The sequence below is a fragment of the Scyliorhinus torazame genome, chromosome 20 (genome assembly GCF_047496885.1).
Source record: "Scyliorhinus torazame isolate Kashiwa2021f chromosome 20, sScyTor2.1, whole genome shotgun sequence".
NCBI lineage: Eukaryota > Metazoa > Chordata > Chondrichthyes > Carcharhiniformes > Scyliorhinidae > Scyliorhinus > Scyliorhinus torazame.
The window spans coordinates 31,122,350-31,134,666 of NC_092726.1; the positions used below are offsets into that span (position 1 = coordinate 31,122,350).

Below are 12,317 nucleotides of genomic sequence, written 5' to 3' on the forward strand. Positions count from 1 at the left end.
TTTTTTAATGATAGAAATGGATAGATCCTCTGCCCCCAATTGCTCGACTGCATAAATCCCACCTTAGTTAGTGTACCAATCCACCGGACTTTCCACAATACCATATCCAGCTATGCTCAGGAAGAATAATTGTTTTCCTATCCAGCCGACTGTTCTATATTGAAGAAGCTGGTGAACTTTAGAAGGACAATTCTGCCTTCCTATCCACACTGCTGTTCACACATCAGTGCACGACGTCGAGATATACTTTGGACTGACTTTTCTGTGTCATTTTTGGCTCTATTGTTCATAAAAACAGATCAAGGTGAGCTGTACGAGATCTGCGTGTCGCCAGTGCACTCTGCTGAACACATCCAGATATAGTCTGGAGTAATATTTCGCTCTTCCGTTCTAACCTGGTGCTCCAACGGACACATGCACCTGCCCTGCAGCCGAACATGTATGTGTGTTTCATTTCCCAACCACTGTCCACACCCACTGACCCAAGCTGTACTTCAGAAGCCAATCTGCCTGTGCCATTCGCCTTGGATTGTTTCGAAATCCCACGTCAGGCTCGAATGCAGGTTACGATTCTTTATAGAATCATAGAATCCCTACAGAGCGGAAGGCGGGTCATTCGGCCCAACGAGTCTGCACCAGCCCTTAGAAAGAGCAACCTATTTAAGCCCACACCGCCACCCTATCCACATTCCCGCAACCCAAACTAACCTAAAGGGCAATTTAGCACGGCGAATCCACCTGACTTGCACATATTTGGACTGTGGGAGGAAAACAGAGAACCCAGAGGAAACCGTGTCAGAGAAAGTGCAAACTCCACATGGACAGACATCCGAGGCTGGAATTGAACCTGGGTTGCTGGCGCGCTGAGGCAAGCGTGCAAACTACTGTGACACCGGATTGCAGCCTCCTGGACTCTGCACTGCACAGATTCACCGTGTAGGACAATCTCTGGGGTCTCTGACAGCCTCTTTTTTGTTTTACAATGAAATACACAGTTCTTAAAATTTAGAGTAGTCAATTATTTTTCCAATTTATGGTGGCTAATCCACCTACCTCTCACATCTTTGAGTTGTGGGGTGAGACTCACGCAGAACCGGGGAGAATGTGCAAACTCCATGCGGCCAGTGACCCGGGGCCGGGGTCGCAATGTGGACTGGAAACTTAAGGAAATTAGGAGAGCAAAAACGGTACATGAAAGGATACAGGCAGGTAAAATGAACGAACGTCTTAAGTAATTTTACCAGCTCATTAAGGGTAAAAGGATAACTCGGGAAATAGCCGGAAAACATGGGCTATCGCTTCTCGGCCTTTTGGTTCAGATCAAGTGTAGTATCTGTTCTTATCAGTTTAATATCTGGTATGTCCCCTTCGGGGGACCGAATATTAAATTGATTTTTGGGACACGGAGATGGTTCAGGGGCTTTCTTGCTCCGCTCCAGGCATCAACCCGGTCTTGCAATGTTTCCAGGAATGGTGCCTTCACCCCGCTTTGGGCACAAATAGTGCAAAAGCAGAAAATGGCGCAAAACCTGGCTTCCCCTCTTCTGTCTTGTCCAGTTGTCTCATCCTGACCAATTAAAAAAATTTCAGGCTCCAGAGCATTGCTAGCTTTTCTGCTGGCGGGCGCTTCGTGCACTAATGTCGTGAGCCTATGGGCTCGCGGACTTGCGGCAGCCAGGCTCCGTTTTCAGCTGATATGCCAAACAGATATCCTGCTGCTTTTTACAGGCCACTCACCCTCACCCTCGGATGCCGACTTGCCTTCTCCTCACTTCAGTTACCACATCCCTTCATCCTGCACAACGGGGAAGTGTGGCGACAGACTGAACGGCATCCTGATTTGGATGTAGGTATACCTTCACGGCGTCTCTTTTCGTTCTCGTGACTCCACGACCAACACGCCAGGGTGGAGCTCAGGGAGACTAGACATTGCCCCCTGTTGGATTCCGCCAGTACTCGCTGCTTGCACGGATTGCCCTTTGTTCGGCAAAGGTGGAGATTTCTTCGACTCCCTCCGTTGGGTGTCACTGGGCCTTCACAGCGTCTCCATTTAATCTGGTGACGACAGGGGGCGGCTTGCCAGACGATGTCTTCCTGTTGTGTTTTACTGGTTCCGCATGCACAGACTCCACCGTGCTCGGCCAAGCTGGAGGTCTCTTGACCAACAGTGACCGTAGACTAAAAGTTCCAAAGCACAGTCGAGCGCAGCAAGGTGCTCCTGAAAGTCGGTGGACGAGGAGGACAAGAGCCATAGCCGGAAAATATTGGCTATCGCTTCTAGGCCTTTTGCCTGAGATCAAGTGTAGTCTCATTTGATCGTGGGAAGCTGAGGATCTCGATGACGATCGTGGATTGGAGAACTCGGAGGAATTGAAGTCGTCAAAGAGGAATCGTTTGGAGCTTGGCTGCTATTGGTGGATCGACATACTGGCCTAAACCTCTGGTTTAGGCCTAACGCCGAAACAGTTCAGACCCAACGTACGAGCTATGGATGCAGCTGCATCCCGGCCACCAGGCTGGGGAGTGCGAAACACTGTCCGAGTCACAGTGAAGAAAACGGAAGGAGAGTCACCTTTGGATCGGATACTCTTCGTGAAGCGGGTGCTGCTCGAGTGTTGTGGGTTTAAAGCAACAGAAATCTTCTGCTTGCAAAACTTCCCCAAGAATGGCTTCTTTGATGTCACCTTCAAGAGCGGCGCAGCGTGCATCAAATTCTTGAACGTCTTCAAGGAAAAAGGTAACCAGAGTCCCCTGTCGATCCTGACTGCGGAGCCTCTGTTTACGCTACCGGCACAGCGAAATCGGGTTGTTACACTGCACACCTACAACCCCCACGTCCCTGTGTCTGATGTGCTCACGTTCCTCGCCAGGTACGCTGAGCTGAAAGTGACAGCGTGCAAGTGAAAGACACCTTCGGCATCTGGACAAGTGAGCACCAGGTCAAGGTGACCCTAAGAACGGACAGCAACGGAGCCATCCTGCATCCCCCCTCCAATTTCGCTATTGGAGTAAATCGTGGCTACCTCTACTACGTGGGACAGCCACGAGTATGCCACGCCTGTGGCAAAACGGGGCATGTTGCCGCAAACAGCAGTGTGACCTTCTGCAAGAACTGCAGGCAGGAGGGACACATGACTAAGGACTGCAAGGAAGACAAGTGCTGCAACCTGTGTGGGGAGGCCGGCCATCTTTACAGGGCCTGCCCGAAACGCGGGGCGACATATGCACAGGTCATCAGCAGCGGAGTCAAAAAGGCGACCAGAGAGGAGGTGCATACACCCTCCACCGAAAAAGACACCACGGTTCAGAATGAGGAAAAGCAACAGAAGGGCCCCCAACAAAAAGAAGAGGCCCCAGCACCTCCTGACAACCCAACCCCAGCCCCATCTGATGAGGAACACTCAATGGAAGAGGAAGAGGAGGGGACAAAGAATAAAGAGCCCTGGGAAACCGTGAACAGGGACAAACGAAAGAGAAAACAAAAAAACAAACTGAAGAACCCCCTGAGGGGTAGTGGCAAAAAGCGACACCTCTCAGCCGGCGCACTTAGTGCCGACACCTCATCCGATGAGGGAAAACAGAACAAGAATCGGCCTCAAATAAAGAGGCAAAGCACCAACGTGGAACGGAAGGCACAGACCCCCCAGACCACCGACCGGGAAGAAAACAAGGTCACAGACCAACCCCCGATAGCAACGAGCAGCAACAACCCAGGTGAAGACCGGCCTGCAACCCCAACACCTACTGACTGCCACGACGAACCCCAGGGCTACACCCCCCCCCCCCCAATGCATCTGCATCAACATCACGGGGCCAGTACGGACCAGAACAGTTTTCTCAGCCCTGCAACTGTGCTAAAGTTTGCGAGCACCACCGGCATGTTGGGGAACATTCAACAGCTGGAACAGCCAACTGTATAGACTCTGGACTCTTGAGACGGGTAAATCTATCTTTTATAATGGGTTTAAAAATTGCATCCATAAATGTGCGAAGCATCAAAGATACTTTGCGGTGTGGAGCCACACTCAACTATTTGGCAAATGTAAAAGCTGACCTACTGTTCCTGCAGGAGTGCGGAATTCCGCACCTCAGCAACTACAGGCGCTGGTCGAGCTGGTGGTCCCACGGGCCATCCATTGTGTCAGGAGGAAACGACTGCCGCTCCTCTGGCCTGGGTATTCTGCTGCGGGGAGGCAACTTCACCATCTCCGACGTTAAGGAGGTGGTGGGCGGGCGCCTCCTCGTAGCAGACGTGAAATACAAATACACCCCTCTCAGACTTATTAATGTGTACGCCCCGGCCGTAAAAAGTGAGCGGCTGGCAGTTCTTCAGCAACTCCCACTGCTGTTGGCCACCTCCAAGCCGGTCATCCTGGGTGGTGACTTCAACTGCATCATCGATGCGGCTGGACGATCCAGCAAAGCCGACAGCAAACTAGACGCTACGTCCAGACTCCTGATGGAAACGGTAAAAGACGCCAAGCTGCTCGACGTCTGCAGCAACCCTGCAGACGGCGCGCAGCGTAGATACACATGGTCACGGCCAGACGGGTCCGTCCGCTCCAGGATAGACTTCTTTTTTGTGTCCCGAGCTTTCACGGTCAGGTCCACCGACGTAACGCCGGTGTTCTTCTCTGACCACTGCCTCCTACTGGCCGACTGCCACCTGCAGGAGGACCAGGGGGTAGGCAGGGGGACATGGAAGCTAAATGTAAAACTGCTGACCCCTGAGAACATCGAGGAACTCAGGAGGGATTACAAAGGTTGGAGAACCGTGAAACCCCTCTTTGAGGCCCCACATCTCTGGTGGGAAGCAATCAAGGGGAACATCAAGAGGTTTTTCATCCTCAAGGGCGTTCAAAAGGTGAGAGAGAGACGAGGGGTCATGTCCAGGCTCCAGAAAAGTATGCAAAATTTGCTCCAGCTGCAGTCGATGGGGGTGGATGTCAAGGAGGATCTCCAAGAGGTGAAGTGCCAGCAAGCCTCGCTCTACACCTCGGAGGCCTCCAAGGTTATCTTCCGTTCCAGAGTCCGCTCCGTGGAGCAGGACGAAAAGTGCTCACGCTTCTTCCTCCAAAAGGTGCACAGAGAGACCTCTGTGATCAGCAGCCTGAAGGAAGAAGATGGCTCTGAAAAGTCATTGCAGTCTGACATCCTGAGGATCAGCCAATCCTTTTATGCCGGACTGTATGACCTGAAGCCAACAGATAGCACTGTTTCCCAGACCTTCCTGTCGACTATCACGGAGGTCATAGGCGACAGCGAGCTGGAAAACCTGGACAAACCACTAACTCTGGACGAGCTGACAAAGGCCGCCAAGTCCTTCGAGACGAGTAAAACTCCCGGAAGCGACGGCTTACCGGTTGAGTTGTATTCGGCTCTGTGGGACTGGATCGGCCCAGACCTGCTGGAAGTGTACGAGAGTATGCTTGTGGAAGGCAGCATGTCAGAGTCCATGAGGAAAGGCATCATCACCCTCATCTACAAGCAGAAGGGGGGAAGGGAAGAAATTCGAAATTGGCGACCCATTTCACTGTTGAATGTGGACTACAAAATTCTAGCAAAGGTCATCGCCAATCGGGTCAGGTCTGCTCTGGAGTCGGTGATCCACCCTGACCAGACCTGTGCTGTACCCGGCAGGAAGATCTCTGATAGCCTCGCGCTACTCAGGGATACGATCGCCTACGTGCAGGACAGGGGGGTGGACACTTGCCTCATCAGCCTTGACCAGGAGAAGGCTTTTGACAGAATATCGCACACCTACATGATGGATGTGCTCTCCAAAATGGGGTGTGGGGAGGGAATTCGCAATTGGATCAAACTGCTCTACACAAACATCTATAGCGCAGTCTCAATCAATGGGTGGGAATCAGAAAAGTTCCAGATCAGATCTGGAGTCAGGCAGGGCTGCCCTCTCTCCTCTGCCCTTTTTGTGTGCTGCATAGAACCTTTTGCCGAGTCCATCAGGAGGGATCCGGGTATAAGAGGAGTGACGATCCCAGGCAGTGGAGGCATGCAAGTCAAGGCCTCCCTGTACATGGACGACGTTGCCGTCTTCTGCTCGGATCCTGCGTCTGTACGCAGGCTCTTGACCACCTGCGACCAGTTTGAACTGGCCTCTGGAGCCAAGGTAAACCGGGGCAAGAGCGAGGCCATGTTCTTTGGGAACTGGGCCGACCGGTCCTTTGTCCCCTTCACTGTCAGGTCAGATTACCTGAAGGTGCTGGGGATATGGTTCGGAGCTGCTGGGGCGTGCACCAAAAACTGGGAGGAGCGCATAGGAAAGGTAAGACAGAAACTGGGCTGGTGGGAGCAACGCTCCCTCTCCATTGCGGGCAAAACCCTGGTCATCAGGTGTGAGGTACTCTCGGTGCTACTGTACGTGGCGCAGGTCTGGCCCATAACCCGACCCTACGCCACAGCAGTCACCCGGGCCATCTTCAAATTTATCTGGCGATCCAAGATGGACCGTGTCCGAAGGGACACCATGTACAAACCTCTGGAGAAGGGAGGGCGGAACGTACCCAACGCCTCCCTCATCCTGTTGGCCACCTTTGTGTCCAGCTGCATCAAGCTGTGCGTGGACTCCCAGTATGCAAACACCAAGTGTCACTACATACTGAGGTTCTACCTGTCCCCGGTGTTGCGAAGGATGGGCCTGGCCTCATTGCCGCGGAACGCCCCAAGTAGTTGGACCGTACCGTACCACCTGTCCTTCGTGGAAAAGTTTTTGAAGAAAAACACCTTTGACCACAAGGCAATGAAGCAGTGGTCAGCACGTAATGTCCTCGAGGCCCTCAGGGAAAAGGAGACCGTGGAGGACGTTGGATGGTTCCCTGAGCAGACTGCCAGAGTCATCTGGCAGAACGCCTCATCATCAGAACTTTCAAACAAGCACCAAGACCTAGCTTGGCTGGTGGGGAGAAGGGCCCTCCCTGTCAGATTCTTCATGCACACCCGAAGGCTCTGCACCAATGCACGCTGCCCTCGGAGTGGCTGTGGGGCAAAAGAGACGGTCACACACCTCCTTGTGGAATGTGCCTTTGCAAAGAAGGTCTGGAGGGAGATGCAGGGGTATTTGTCAAGGTTTATCCCAAACAGATCTGTGACACAGGACTCTGTGCTCTACGGACTGTTTCCAGGGACACACACCGAGACAAATATCAACTGTTGCTGGAAGGTCATCAACTCGGTAAAAGACGCTCTTTGGTCTGCCCGAAACCTGCTGATCTTCCAGTGCAAAGAATTGTCCTCGACCGAGTGTTGCAGACTGGCACATTCCAAGGTCCAGGACTACGTGCTGAGGGACGCACTCAAGCTTGGGGCAGCTGCCGCCAAGGCACAATGGGGAAAGACCACTGTGTAAAGTATTTCCAGCAAATGTACACCGAGGGGCCGGTAACAGTGTAAAGCCCCTCGGTCGGGGCAACCAACACTCCAATGTACAAAAAAAAACTGGCACTGTAAATATTTAAGAAGGAATTGTCATGTAAAGAGTGATATGTGTATGACAATATCAAAATTGAATGGAAGAAAGTCAAGGCAACATGTAACCCTGCCGGAAAAGTACAGTCAAGACAATTTGAAATGTTTCTGTAATGCTCATGATAAATTTTTATGAATAAAGTATATTTTTTTGAAAAAAAAAAAAAAAATCTGTTCTTATCAGTTTAATATCTGATATGTCTTCAATCTGGGGACCGAATATAAAATTGATTTTTAGGACTCGGAGATGGTTCAGGGGCTTGCTTCTTCCGCTCCACGCATCAACCTGGTCTTGCAGTGCTTCCCGGAATGGTGCCTTCACCCCGCTTTGGGGCGCAAAATGTATAAAAGCAGAAAATGCCGCAAAACCTGGCTACCCCTTCTCTTTGTTGTCCAGTTGCCTCATCCTGACCAATTTAAGGCATTTCAAATTCCAAAGCCTTGCTAGCTTTTATGCTGGCGGGAGCTTCGTGCACTAATGTTGCGAGCCGATGGACTCGAGGACTTTCGGCAGCCAGGTTCCGTTTTCAGCTGATATGCCGCACAGATTTCCTGTTGCTTTTTACAGGCCACTCACCCGCACCCTCGGATGCCGACTTGCCTTCTCCTCACTTCAGTTACCACATCCCTTCATCCTGCACAACGGGGAAGTGTGGCGACAGACTGAACGGCATCCTGTTTGGATGTAGGTATACCTTCACGGCGTCTCTTTTCGTTCTCCTGACTCCACGACCAACACGCTAGGGTGGAGCTCAGGGAGACTAGACATTGCCCCCTGTTGGATTCCGCCAGTACTTGCTGCTTGCACGGATTGCCCTTTGTTCGGCAAAGGTGGAGATTTCTTCGACTCCCTCTGTTGGGTGTCACTGGCCTTCACAGCGTCTCCATTTCATCTCGTGGCGACAGGGGACGGCTTGCCAGACGATGTCTTCCTGTTGTGTTTTACTGGTTCTGCATGCACAGACTCCACCGTGCTCGGCCAAGCTGGAGGTCTCTTGACCAACAGTGAGCGTAGACTAAAAGTTCCAAAGCACAGTCGAGCGCAGCAAGGTGCACCTGAATGTCGGTGGACGAGGAGGACAAGAGCCATAGCCGGAAAATATGGGCTATCGCTTCTCGGCATTTTGGCTCAGATCAAGTGTAGTTTCATTTGATCGAGAGAAGCTGAGGATTTCGATGTCGATCGGGAAATGGAGAACTCGGAGGGATTGAAGTCGTAAAAGAGGAAACGTTTGGAGCTTGGCTGCTATTGGTGGATCTACATGCTGGCCTAAACCTCTGGTTTAGGCCTAACGCCGATACAGTTTCACACCCAACGAACGAGCGATTTATGCAGCTGCATCCCGACCACCAGGCTGGGGAGTGCGAAACACTGTCCGAGTCACAGTGAAGAAAACGGAAGGAGAGTCACCTTTGGATCGGATACTCTTCGTGAAGCGGGTGCTGCTCGAGTGTTGTGGGTTTAAAGCAACAGAAATCTTCTGCTTGCAAAACTTCCCCAAGAATGGCTTCTTTGATGTCACCTTCAAGAGCGTCGCAGCGTGCATCAAATTCTTGAACGTCTTCAAGGAAAAAGGTAACCAGAGTCCCCTGTCGATCCTGACTGCGGAGCCTCTGTTTACGCTACCGGCACAGCGAAATCGGGTTGTTACACTGCACACGTACAACCCCCACGTCCCTGTGTCTGATGTGCTCACGTTCCTCGCCAGGTACGCTGAGCTGAAAAGTGACAGCGTGCAAGTGAAAGACACCTTCGGCATCAGGACAAGTGAGCACCAGGTCAAGGTGACCCTAAGAACGGACAGCAACGGAGCCATCCTGCATCCCCCCTCCAATTTCGCTATTGGAGTAAATCGTGGCTACCTCTACTACGTGGGACAGCCACGAGTATGCCACGCCTGTGGCAAAACGGGGCATGTTGCCGCAAACTGCAGTGTGAACTTCTGCAAGAACTGCAGGCAGGAGGGACACATGACTAAGGACTGCAAGGAAGACAAGTGCTGCAACCTGTGTGGGGAGGCCGGCCATCTTTACAGGGCCTGCCCGAAACGCGGGGCGACATATGCACAGATCATCAGCAGCGGAGTCAAAAAGGCGACCAGAGAGTAGGTGCATACACCCTCCACCGAAAAAGACACCACGGTTCAGAATGAGGAAAAGCAACAGAAGGGCCCCCAACAAAAAGAGGATGCCCCAGCACCTCCTGACAACCCAACCCCAGCCCCATCTGATGAGGAACACTCAATGGAAGAGGAAGAGGATGGGACAAAGAATAAAGAGCCCTGGGAAACAGTGAACAGGGACAAACGAAAGAGAAAACAAAAAAACAAACTGAAGAACCCCCCGAGGGGTAGTGGCAAAAAGCGACACCTCTCAGCTGGCGCACTTAGCACCGACACCTCATCCGATGAGGGAAAACAGGACAAGAATCGGCCTCAAATAAAGAGGCAAAGCACCAACGTGGAACGGAAGGCACAGACCCCCCAGACCACCGACCGGGAAGAAAACAAGGTCACAGACCAACCCCCGATAGTAACGAGCAGCAACAACCCAGGTGAAGACCGGCCTGCAACCCCAACACCTACTGACTGCCACGACGAACCCCAGGGCTACACCCCCCCCCCCCCAATGCATCTGCATCAAAATCACGCGGCCAGTACGGACCAGAACAGTTTTCTCAGCCCTGCAACTGTGCTAAAGTTTGCGAGCACCACCGGCATGCTGGGGAACATTCAACAGCTGGAACAGCCAACTGTATAGACTCTGGACTCTTGAGACGGGTAAATCTATCTTTTTATAATGGGTTTCAAAATTGCATCCATAAATGTGCGAAGCATCAAAGATACTTCGCGGTGTGTAGCCACACTCAACTATTTGGCAAATGTAAAAGCTGACCTACTGTTCCTGCAGGAGTGCGGAATTCCGCACCTCAGCAACTACAGGCGCTGGTCGAGCTGGTGGTCCCACGGGCCATCCATCTGGTCAGGAGGAAACGACTGCCGCTCCTCCGGCCTGGGTATTCTGCTGCGGGGAGGCAACTTCACCATCTCTGACGTTAAGGAGGTGGTGGGCGACCGCGTCCTCGTAGCAGACGTGAAATACAAAAACACCCCTCTCAGACTTATTAATGTGTACGCCCCGGCCGTAAAAAGTGAGCGGCTGGCAGTCCTTCAGCAACTCCCACTGCTGTTGGCCACCTCCAAGCCGGTCATCCTGGGTGGTGACTTCAACTGCATCATCGATGCGGCTGGACGATCCAGCAAAGCCGACAGCAAACTAAACGCTACGTCCAGACTCCTGATGGAAACGGTAAAAGACGCCAAGCTGCTCGACGTCTGCAGCAACCCTGCAGACTGCGCGCAGCATAGATACACATGGTCACGGCCAGACGGGTCCGTCCGCTCCAGGATAGACTTCTTTTTTGTGTCCCGAGCTTTCACGGTCAGGTCCACCGACGTAACGCCGGTGTTCTTCTCTGATCACTGCCTCCTACTGGCCGACTGCCACCTGCAGGAAGACCAGGGGGTAGGCAGGAGGACGTGGAAGCTAAATGTAAAACTGCTGACCCCTGAGAACATCGAGGAACTCAGGAGGGATTACAAAGGTTGGAGAACCGTGAAACCCCTCTTTGAGGCCCCACATCTCTGGTGGGAAGCAATCAAGGGCAATATCAAGAGGTTTTTCATCCTCAAGGGCGTTCAAAAGGTGAGAGAGAGACGAGGGGTCATGTCCAGGCTCCAGAAAAGTATGCAAAATTTGCTCCAGCTGCAGTCGATGGGGGTGGATGTCAAGGAGGATCTCCAAGAGGTGAGAGCCACCAAGCCTCGCTCTACACCTCGGAGGCCTCCAAGGTTATCTTCCGTTCCAGAGTCCGCTCCGTGGAGCAGGACGAAAAGTGCTCACGCTTCTTCTTCCAAAAGGTGCACAGAGAGACCTCTGTGATCAGCAGCCTGAAGGAAGAAGATGGCTCTGAAAAGTCATCGCAGTCTGACATCCTGAGGATCAGCCAATCCTTTTATGCCGGACTGTATGACCTGAAGCCAACAGATAGCACTGTTTCCCAGACTTTCCTGTCGACTATCACGGAGGTCATAGGCGACAGCGAGCTGGAAAACCTGGACAAACCACTAACTCTGGATGAGCTGACAAAGGCCGCCAAGTCGTTCGAAACGAGTAAAACTCCCGGAAGCGACGGCTTACCGGTTGAGTTGTCTTCGGCTCTGTGGGACTGGATAGGCCCAGACCTGCTGGGTGTACGAGAGTATGCTTCTGGAAGGCAACATGTCAGAGTCCATGAGGAAAGGCATCATCACCCTCATCTACAAGCAGAAGGGGGAAAGGGAAGAAATTCGAAATTGGCGACCCATTTCACTGTTGAATGTGGATTAGAAAATTCTAGCTAAGTTCATCGCCAATCGGGTCAGGTCATCTCTGGAGTCGGTGATCCACCCTGAACAGACCTGTGCTGTACCCGGCAGGAAGATCTCTGATAGCTTCGCGCTACTCAGGGATACGACCGCCTATGTGCAGGACAGAAGGGTGGACACCTGCCTCATCAGCCTTGACCAGGAGAAGGCTTTTGACAGAATATCGCACACCTACATGATGGATGTGCTCTCCAAAATGGGGTTTGGGGAGGGAATTCGCAATTGCATCAAACTGCTCGACACAACCATCTATAGCGCAGTCTCAATCAATGGGTGGGAATCAGAAAAGTTCCAGATCAAATCCGGAGTCAGGCAGGGCTGCCCTCTCTCCTCTGCCCTTTTTGTGTGCTGCATAGAAACTGTTGGCCGAGTCCATCAGGAGGGATCCGGGTATAAGAGGAGTGA

The 12,317-nt window shown here is 52.3% G+C and overlaps 1 non-coding gene and 1 pseudogene across 1 annotated transcript; both read left to right on the forward strand.

The window, feature by feature from the left end:
- Positions 1 to 1,294: 1,294 nt before the first annotated feature.
- Positions 1,295 to 1,484, forward strand: LOC140397872 (U2 spliceosomal RNA). Its single transcript, XR_011937294.1, has one exon. It is a non-coding gene; the product is annotated as a U2 spliceosomal RNA (small nuclear RNA).
- Positions 1,485 to 7,628: 6,144 nt separating this feature from the next.
- Positions 7,629 to 7,808, forward strand: LOC140397316 (U2 spliceosomal RNA; annotated as a pseudogene).
- The last annotated feature ends 4,509 nt before the right edge of the window (positions 7,809 to 12,317 follow it).